Source organism: Dendrobates tinctorius, unplaced genomic scaffold (assembly GCF_039654945.1).
Source record: "Dendrobates tinctorius isolate UK_male_01 unplaced genomic scaffold, ASM3965494v1 ptg000165l, whole genome shotgun sequence".
In the NCBI taxonomy this organism is placed as follows: domain Eukaryota; kingdom Metazoa; phylum Chordata; class Amphibia; order Anura; family Dendrobatidae; genus Dendrobates; species Dendrobates tinctorius.
In genome coordinates, this window is record NW_027361832.1 from 35,099,060 (window position 1) to 35,109,789 (window position 10,730).

Genomic DNA, 10,730 nt, shown 5'->3' on the forward strand with positions numbered 1-10,730 from the left:
GCTCCTGCAGTGTGTTACTGCGCATGCGCGAGAGAGTTTACCAGAGTTCATTGACTCCGGTACTCTCCTTTACGGCACTGCTGCATGGGAAAGGTCACACGCAGCTATAGTGCCATAAAGCGAGGTCCCAGAGCACCTGAACACTGGTAAACTCCGTGAAAAAGTACAGGAGCATCGCTAGGTGGTGAGTATGTATTTAATGTTGTATGTTGTACTGTATGTCCTTTATTGTATGTTACTTGTATTGTATGTGTCATGTATGTTTTTTTAACCATTTCACTGAACAACTGTGCACAGTCACTGCAGGGACTACTCACCCATCCTATAGCCGGATGGGAGAAGCAGTCCCATACGGCGACTGAGCACAGTTGTGGGCCTACCGTCACATGGGGACTGACGTACACAGACTGATGCACACAGACAGACACATACAGACTGACGCACACAGACTGACGCACACATATACATACATGCATACATACCAAATCAATGAGACGGCCCACATCGATCCACATGCGACGGTAGCCTTCTGTGACGATTCTGGCCAAATACGTCCGAGAGTGGACCCTCTGGGTCGTGGATCAGGAGCCCCTGGGCCGAGCTCACCAGGTGAAGACCGACCCCTGTACAGGGATCGTTAGGGGCAGGACCGCAGGGGGCAGAACTGCGACAGCCGGTACCAGGAGGGACGGCTCGAAGGACAGGCAGGCAGAACAAGAGTACCAGGACGGAATAGCGGAGGGCACTGGGCAGAAGTCCACAGGAGGAGAGTCGGAGCGGAGGGGACAGGGCAGAGACAGGCAGACGGGAGCGGAGCAGGACACAAGGCACACAGGGGGAAATAGCCCTAGACAGAAGGACAGGCAGGGTACTCTAGAGCAGATATGCGGCCGGTGAGTGCAGGGAAGTCACACAATCACCAGGCGCCCTCAGAATAGGGCGGACGCCTGATATATCCTGAACCAGGAAGTACGTCCTACAGGCCCGCCCCTCAGCGACGCCCCCCACTAGCAGAAGAGAGCGGGGGAACGCGCGCGCGCGGCCTAAGGCCGGCGCGGGTACCCGCAGCAGGGCGGTTGGCAGAGCGGAAGTGCGCGTGGACAGGAGCGCGCAGGTGAGGGAACGCTGCGGCGGGCACCGCCGCTGAAGGGGCATCGGCGGGCACGGCCGCCGATGTCACAGTACCCCCCCATAGGTCCTCCCCTTCTGAGGTTGGCCAGAAATCTTTTCATGATAAGGGGGGCATCGACATTCTCTCGGGGCTCCCAGGACCTCTCCTCTGGACCAAAACCCTTCCAGTCGATAAGAAAAAGAGTCTTACCCTTGACCCTTTTCATGGCCAAGATGTCCTTTACTTCAAAGACATCGTCCGAACAAATTGGCGAAGGAGGGGACATGGAGGTTGGTTGGAACCGATTCAGAACTACAGGTTTAAGGAGCGAGACATGGAAGGCATTAGGGACTCGGAGTGATGCCGGCAACCTCAATTTGTAGGCTACCTCGTTAATGCGCCCAAGTACTTCAAAAGGCCAAATGTATCGAGGACTTAACTTGTAAGCAGGGACTTTTAGGCGGATATGTTTGGTTGAAAGCCAGACTTTGTCCCCGGGATGGTATGGGGGTAGAGCCCTTCGTCTCTTGTCTGCGTGTCTCTTAATTCGAATGCTGGCTACCTCGAGTGCCTCCCTGGTCTCCCTCCAGATTTGCGAAAATTCCTTGGCGAGAGTATCTGCTGCAGGAACTCCAGACGATGCGGAAAAGGGCAGCGGAACACCAGGATTTAGCCCAGTTACTACAAAGAATGGCGTCTTGGCCGTTGATTCGCTGGGATGACTATTATGAGCGAATTCTGCCCAAGGTAGGAGTGAGACCCAATTATCCTGATGGGCGTTAGAAAAGTGGCGTAAGTAGGTAGTCAAAATTTGATTAATCCGTTCCACTTGGCCATTGGTTTGCGGATGATACGCTGAGGAGAAGTCGAGAGACGTGCCCAGGAGCCGACAGAGAGCCCTCCAGAATCAGGAGGTAAGCTGGACCACTCGATCGGTCACGATTCGTAGAGGAAGACCATGCAGTCTGAAGATCTGGTGGATAAAGATCTCGGCCAACTTCGGAGCAGATGGCAGTCCGGACAAGGGAATGAAGTGGGCCATCTTGGAGAAGCGGTCTGCGATGACTAAGATGGTAGTACATCCAGCAGAGCGAGGCAGATCAGTCACGAAATCCATTGCGATTTGCTGCCAAGGGGCCTCTGGCACAGGCAACGGGTGAAGGAGACCGGAGGGCAGAGTCCTCGGAACCTTGTTCTGAGCACAGGTCCTGCAGGAGGCTACAAAGTCCTTTGCGTCTTGGTGGAGAGAGGGCCACCAGTAATACCAGGAGAGAAGCAAAAGGGTCTTCTTAATCCCAACATGCCCAGCAACCTTGGAGGAATGCCCCCAGCGCAGCACCTCCAGACGCTTGTTCAAAGGGACGAAGGTCTTGCCAGGCGGAAGAGTAGAGAATCTCACAGGAGCCACGGAGATAACTTTAGCCGGCTCGATAATATATGATGGATCCTCCTCTTTTTCAGGTGACTGCAAGGACCTGGAAAGTGCATCAGCCTTGATGTTCTTACTGCCGGGCCGGAAGTGGAGCTTAAACTCAAAACGGGAAAAATACAGGGCCCACCTGGCTTGTCTGGAGTTGAGTCTCTGGGCGGATTGCAGGTAGGCCAAGTTCTTGTGGTCCGTGAAGATAGTAAAGGGATGTACTGCCCCTTCGAGCAGATATCGCCATTCCTCCAGCGCCATCTTAATGGCCAACAATTCCCGGTCCCCAATGGAGTAGTTGCACTCCGCAGGGGAAAAGGATTTGGAGAAGAACCCGCAGGGGACTAGACGTCCGGATGGAGCCTGTTGGGAAAGGACCGCCCCAGCTCCAGTGGAGGAGGCATCCACTTCTAGGATGAAGGGCCTACTGGCCACTGGGCAGTGTAGGATCGGAGCAGAGGCAAAAGAGCGTTTCAGGGCAAGGAAGGCGTCCTCGGCTTCGGAAGACCAGCCGTTAGACTTCGTCCCCTTATGGGTCAGGACCGTGATGGGCTTGGTAACTGTAGAAAAGTGGGGTACAAACTGTCAGTAATAGTTAGCGAAGCCGAGGAAACGCTGGATGGCCTTTATGCCAACTGGACGAGGCCACTGGAGTACCGCGGACAGCTTCTCCGGATCCATCTTTAGGCCGGAATCCGTGATGATATATCCCAAGAAAGGTAACGCTGTTTGCTCGAAGAGGCACTTCTCAATCTTGGCGTAAAGATGATTCTCTCGAAGGCGCTGCAGGACCATGCGTACACTTCTCCGATGGGAGGACAGATCGGCCGAGAAAACGAGGATATCATCCAAATATACCACCACGCAGGAATAGAGTAGGTCCCGGAATACCTCGTTTACGAATTCCTGACACACCGCCGGAGCATTGCAGAGACCGAACGGCATGACCAAGTATTCATAATGGCCGTCCCGAGTATTGAAGGCCGTCTTCCACTCGTCCCCTGCTCGGATTCGGATTAAGTTGTAAGCTCCCCGCAGATCCAACTTCGTGAAGATCCTGGCCCCCCTCAGCCGGTCGAAGAGTTCTGGAATCAGCGGGAGCGGGTACCGGTTTTTAACAGTGATGTTGTTCAGGCCCCGGTAATCAATACAGGGTCGCAGGGACCCATCTTTCTTCTGAACAAAGAAGAAACCCGCGCCCGCAGGGGACGAGGATTTCCGGATGAACCCCTTGGCCAGATTCTCCTGTATGTATTCCGTCATAGCCGTGGTCTCTGCTGGGGATAGAGGATAAGTTCTCCCTCTGGGAGGGGTGGCTCCGGGGATCAGGTCGATAGGGCAGTCATAGGAGCGATGAGGTGGTAAAGAGTCCGCCTCCCTCTTGCTGAATACATCTGCATACGCGTGATAGGGTGCGGGAAGGCCCGGAAGGTCGGCTGGCTTCGACCACGGACGGGGACGAATGAGAGCCCGCAGGCAGTGCTCCTGGCAGGAGTGCCCCCAACGGAGAACTTCCCCAGAGCGCCAGTCAATCACCGGCTCGTGCCGTCTGAGCCAGGGTAACCCAAGAAGAACAGCATGGGCTAGTTGCGGCAGGACATAAAAGGCTATTCTCTCGAGGTGGAGTGCTCCGATTTGAAGATCTACTTCGACGGTAACCATGGTGATGAGTCCGTGTAGAGGTTTACCATCGACGGAGGAAATAGCACGAGGGTTCCTCAATACATTTACCGGGATCCGGAGTTTATCAACCTCCTCCTGGCGGATGAAATTACCAGCAGCACCCGAGTCCACATACGCCTCCACAGATCCACGCTCCCGACCTGCAATTATCAAAGCTGAAAGGGTAAGGGGGAGAGAGGAATTTTGATCACCTAGGGGGTCCTCTCTTACCTGACCTAGGTGGAGGCATTTCCCGGCCTCTCTGGCTTCTCCGGACAAGAGCGCACAAAATGGTTGGCCCCTCCGCAGTACAGGCAGAGTCCCTTGGTCATCCTCTCCCTGCGCCGCTGCTCGGACAGTCTGACACGATCAATCTGCATGGGCTCAGGAGCTGTACTAACAGGAGATGCAGGGAAACGAGGGACAGGAGCCTGGTACAGCCTAAAGGACCTTCTCTCCCCGACCGCCTCTCGAGCGCGCTCCTGAAAGCGTAGATCAATACGAGTGGCCAGAGAAATAAGGTCCTCCAGGGTGGTGGGAGTGTCTCGCCCGGCAAGCTCATGCTTGATCTTACTGGAGAGACCTCTCCAAAAGGCTCCCACAAGAGCCTCATTGTTCCATCCCAACTCTGAAGACAGGGTCCGAAAGCGGATGGCATACTGCCCCACAGTAAGGGAACCCTGGCGGAGGTTAAAAAGGGCCTCCGTAGTGGACGCTAAGCGACCCGGTTCATCGAATACCTTGCGAAAGGTTTCCAAGAAATTCTGAATGCTAGACACTACGGGGTCATCCCTCTCCCACAACGGATTCACCCAGGACAGAGCCTCACCCTCGAGATGGGACACAATGAATGCCACCTTGGCGCGGTCAGTAGGATACTGGAGGGGGGCCAGCTCAAAGTGCAGTCTGCACTGATTCAGAAAACCCCGGCATAACTTAGGGTCTCCGCTGTACATTGGGGGTTTACCCAGATGGGGAGACGGAGCTGAGACTACGTCCCGGGGGGAAGTTGTAGCGGCCACAGAGGATTGCAGAGCAAGCAATCGATCATCCACGGATGCCATGTAACTTAAGATGTGGGATTGAGCGTCGCGCTGCTGCGCGAGCTCCTGCTGGAGGCTGGCCAGGAGGGGGGCGTGCCCGGGGTCTGAGGTCTGCAAGGCGGATAGCCGGGTGTCCATTGACTTCATGAAGGACATTATCCGGGTCTGATTTTCTCGTAGGAAAAGCAGTTCCTTCTGTGTAGCGGCCGCGGCATCGGCGGGATCCATGGCCTGGTGATACTGTGACGACTCTGGCCAAATATGTCCGAGAGTGGACCCTCTGGGTCGTGGATCAGGAGCCCCTGGGCCGAGCTCACCAGGTGAAGACCGACCCCTGTACAGGGATCGTTAGGGGCAGGATCGCAGGGGGCAGAACCGCGACAGCCGGTACCAGGAGGGACGGCTCGAAGGACAGGCAGGCAGAACAAGAGTACCAGGACGGAATAGCGGAGGGCACTGGGCAGAAGTCCACAGGAGGAGAGTCGGAGCGGAGGGGACAGGGCAGAGACAGGCAGACGGGAGCGGAGCAGGACACAAGGCACACAGGGGGAAATAGCCCTAGACAGAAGGACAGGCAGGGTACTCTAGAGCAGATATGCGGCCGGTGAGTGCAGGGAAGTCACACAATCACCAGGCGCCCTCAGAATAGGGCGGACGCCTGATATATCCTGAACCAGGAAGTACGTCCTACAGGCCCGCCCCTCAGCGACGCCCCCCACTAGCGGAAGAGAGCGGGGGAACGCGCGCGCGCGGCCTAAGGCCGGCGCGGGTACCCGCAGCAGGGCGGTTGGCGGAGCGGAAGTGCGCGTGGACAGGAGCGCGCAGGTGAGGGAACGCTGCGGCGGGCACCGCCGCTGAAGGGGCATCGGCGGGCACGGCCGCCGATGTCACACCTTCCATGATGTTAAAGATGGCGACTTCCTTCTTCTTCCCTACACTACACTCCGCCCACACACTTCCTCTTCCTCCCTACATCACTTACTTCTGCTGCAGATTTGCACCCAATTCCGCAGCAAAAACCACAGATATTTTTATCTCTGCGGCTTTGCTGCGGAATTGCATGACTCATTGGAAGTCAATGGGTGCAGAAACGCAGCAGAACTGCACAAAGAATTGACATGCCGCAGATTGTAAACCGCAGCAAAACCGCATGGAAAAATCTGCAGCATGTGCACAGGTTTTTTTTTCCATAGAAAATAATGGTACTGTAAAACGCAGCAGAATCTGCTGTGGAACCGCAGAACCAAAACCGCTGCGGTTCCGCAGCAGAATCCGCACCGTGTGCACATAACCTTACTCTTCAGCTGCTCGCAATCAAACTGTCATGGATGATAAACCCTTTTAGTTCTATTATGTACTTAAGTATTATTGTAGGTTTATCTCTCATCCACAAGGTGTCCTACAGGCACCTTGCAATATATATACAGTTGTGGCCAAAAGTATTGACACCCCTCCAATTTTGTCAGATAATACTCAGTTTCTTCCTGAAAATGATTGCAAACACAAATTCTTTGGTATTATTATCTTCATTTAATTTGTCTTAAATGAAAAAACACAAAAAGAATTGTCCTAAAGCCAAATTGGATATAATTACACACCCAACATAAAAAAGAGGGTGGACAAAAGTATTGGCATTGTTCGAAAAATCATGCGATGCTTCTCTAATTTGTGTAATTAACAGCACCTGTAACTTACCTGTGGCACCTAACAGGTGTTGGCAATAACTAAATCACACTTGCAGCCAGTTGACATGGATTAAAGTTGACTCAACCTCTGTCCTGTGTCCTTGTGTGTACCACATTGAGCATGGAGAAAAGAAAGAAGACCAAAGAACTGTCTGAGGACTTAAGAAACCAAATTGTGAGGAAGCATGAGCAATCTCAAGGCTACAAGTCCATCTCCAAAGACCTGAATGTTCCTGTGTCTACCGTGCACAGTGTCATCAAGAGGTTTAAAGCCCATGGCACAGTGGCTAACCTTCCTAGATGTGCACGGAAAAGAAAAATTGACAAGAGATTTCAACGCAAGATTGTGCGGATGTTGGATAAAGAACCTTGACTAACATCCAAACAAGTTCAAGCTGCCCTGCAGTCCGAGGGTACAACAGTGTCAACCCGTACTATCCGTCGGCGTCTGAATGAAAAGGGACTTTTTGGTAGGACACCCAGGAAGACCCCACTTCTTACCCCGAGGCATAGAAAAGCCAGGCTGAAGTTTGCCAAAACTTACCTGAAAATGCCTAAAAAATTTTGGAAGAATGTTCTCTGGTCAGATGAGACAAAAGTAGAGCTTTTAGGGCAAAGGCATCAACATAGAGTTTACAGGAGAAAAAAAGAGGCATTGAAAGAAAAGAACACGGTTCCTACAGTCAAACATGGCGGACGTTCCCTGATGCTTTGGGGTTGCTTTACTGCCTCTGGCACTGGACTGCTTGACCGTGTGCATGGCATTATGAAGTCTGAAGACTACCAACAAATTTTGCAGCATAATGTAGGGCCCAGTGTGAGAAAGCTGGGTCTCCCTCAGAGGTCATGGGTCTTCCAGCAGGACAATGACCCAAAACACAATTCAAAAAACACTAGAAAATGGTTTCAGAGAAAGCACTGGAGACTTCTAAGGTGGCCAGCAATGAGGCCAGACCTGAATCCCATAGAACACCTGTGGAGAGATCTAAAAATGGCAGTTTGGAGAAGGCACCCTTCTAATATCAGGGACCTGGAGCAGTTTGCCAAAGAAGAATGGTCTAAAATTCCAGCAGAGCATTGTAAGAAACTCATTGCTGGTTACGGGAAGTGGTTGGTCGCAGTTATTTTGGCGAAAGGTTGTGCAAGTATTAGGCTGAGGGTGCCAATACTTTTGTCCGGCCCATTTTTGGAGTTTTGTGTGAAATGATCAATGTTTTGCATTTTGCTCAATTCTCTTTCAACATAGTAACATAGTTTTGAAGGCTGAAGGAAGACATTATGTCCATCTCGTTCAGCCTATTTTTAGTGCAGCTGTTCTGCATTGTTGATCCTGGGGAAGGCAAAAAAACCCATAGAGTAGAAGCCAATTTTCTCCATAGGGAAAAAAAATTCCTTCCCCTAAGCTGGGTCCACCATCTACCTATAATATTCTGTAATTCATAACCTTTTACACTGTTACTCACAAGAAAAGCATCCATTCCTTTCTTAAATTCATTCAGTGAGTTGGCCATCACCACTTCCTCAGGAAGAGAATTCCAGAGCCTCACTGCTCTTACCATGAAGAACCCTCTTCTATGCCGCTGCAGAAATTGTCTTTCCTCCAAACGAAGAGAATGCCCCCTTGTTCTTGTCACAGTCCTTGGTACAAACAGTTCATTGGAGAGATCTCTGTATTGCCCTCTGATATACTTGTACATATATATTAGGTCTCCCCTAAGTCTTCTCTTTTCTAGAGTAAATAGACCAAATTTTGATAACCTTTCTGGGTATTGTAGTGAACCAACTCCATTTATCATTTTAGTAGCCCGCCTTTGAACCCTTTCAAGTTCAGTAATGTCTTTCTTGAGCACCGGCATCCAAAATTGCACACAATACTCCAAGTGTGGTCTGACAAGTGATTTGTACAGAGGGAGAATTATGTTTTCATCTTGTGTCCCCAGACCTCTTCTAATGCATCCCATGACCCTATTTGCTTTGGTAGCAGCTGCCTGACACTGGGCACTCCAATTTAACATCTTATTAACTAAGATGCCTAAGTCTTTTTCCATGTCTGATTTCCCCAGCAGTTTCCCATTTAGTAAGTAATTATAGCATCTGTTTCTCCTTCTCATGTGCATAACCTTACACTTATCTGTGTTAAACCTCATTTGCCATTTTTCAGCCCAATTCTCCAATTTACTCAAATCTGTCTGTAGTTGCAAACTGTCCTCCTTTGTGTTAACTACCTTACATAGTTTTGTATCATCTGCAAATACTGATATTTTACTGTGTAAGCCATCCACTAGATCATAAGTAAATATATTAAACAGTAGGGGGCACAATACAGAACCCTGTGGTACCCCACTAGTAACCCTGGCCCAATCTGAGGATGCCCCATTAATAACCACTCTTTGTTTTCTATCACTAAGCCAGCTACCTACCCATCTACACACATTTTCCCCTAGCCCAAGCTTTCTCATCTTACTTACCAATCTTTTATGTGGGACAGTGTCAAATGCTTTAGAGAATTCGAGATAAATGACATCCAATGATTCTCCTTGGTCCATTTGAGAGCTTACATCCTCATAGAAGCTGATCAGGTTAGTTTGACAGGAGCGATCCTTTTGTGTTTTTTCATTTAATACAAATTACATGAAGATAATAATACCAAAGAATTTGTGTTTGCAATCATTTTCAGGAAGAAACTGAGTATTATCTGACAGAATTGCAGGGGTGTCAATACTTTTGGCCACAACTGTATATATATATATATATATATATATATATATATATATATGCTCCAGATGTTTGATTCTGCTCTTTTTTTGTTAACATCTTAAGGGAAAGAATAAAACTGCTGAGGTTCTACTTGTATTTCTAATGAATCATCCTGTAAATAAATTTTTAATTTATAACAATTATGCATATTGCATTTTATTACTCCTTTTAAGGCTGGAAAATTCATAAGGAGAGCTGCTTCTAACCTGAAATAGTCTGCTAAAGTAATCTATTTTTGAACAAACAGTAATTCCAATATTTGCTTCTGTCTGGTTCTAATTGTTTTATCATTTACTTGACTGAAGGATTTTTTTATGAATCCTTTCCATTGGCATAATTTCTAACTTCAACTTTCTGGAGTTAAAATTAGCTTTATTACTTTCTGTAATGACGTTTTATGGCACACAGAGATTTGTACTGGCCACTCCACAATGCTAAGAGCTTTGCCCGTCCTAATAGGAAAGTATTGCCCGACTCTTGTAAAGGAAAAAAGTATTATAGTATTGTTTGCATTAGTTATTACTTAACCAACATCACTCATTTTACCATTTTTAAAATTAAATGAAAAAAAAAGAATAAACAGGTGGGCTTTGTATGCAAACTCACCATAGCTTACAAAACTATTGGCAAATTACATAAATTAGCTCATACAATTATCTTATCTCTCCATTGCAGTAAAAAAAATGATTGATGTTATTCTCAGTATCACGATATAGTATGAATGATATAGATGAGCAAATTGATTTGATCCAAATCTAATTTGAGTTGAACTTTTAGGAATTTGCACAACTTTCAATTCGCTTTATGTGAATCATCATTTTACATATTGCATAAGATGAAGAGAAGGATCAAATGAGCTCAGGCATGGCTGAGTAAGCAGATTTTCCCATAATGTTTTGCAGTAATCATATCATAAGGTATAGCTGATTCAATCAGGAGGGGACATCAGAGCTCACAGCTTAGCCACAAAGATAAGGAGAGAAACCATAATTCACTAAGCAAATAGTACAGATAATGTGTGACAGCTCAGCAGTTTTAGGGAAGTTGCCATC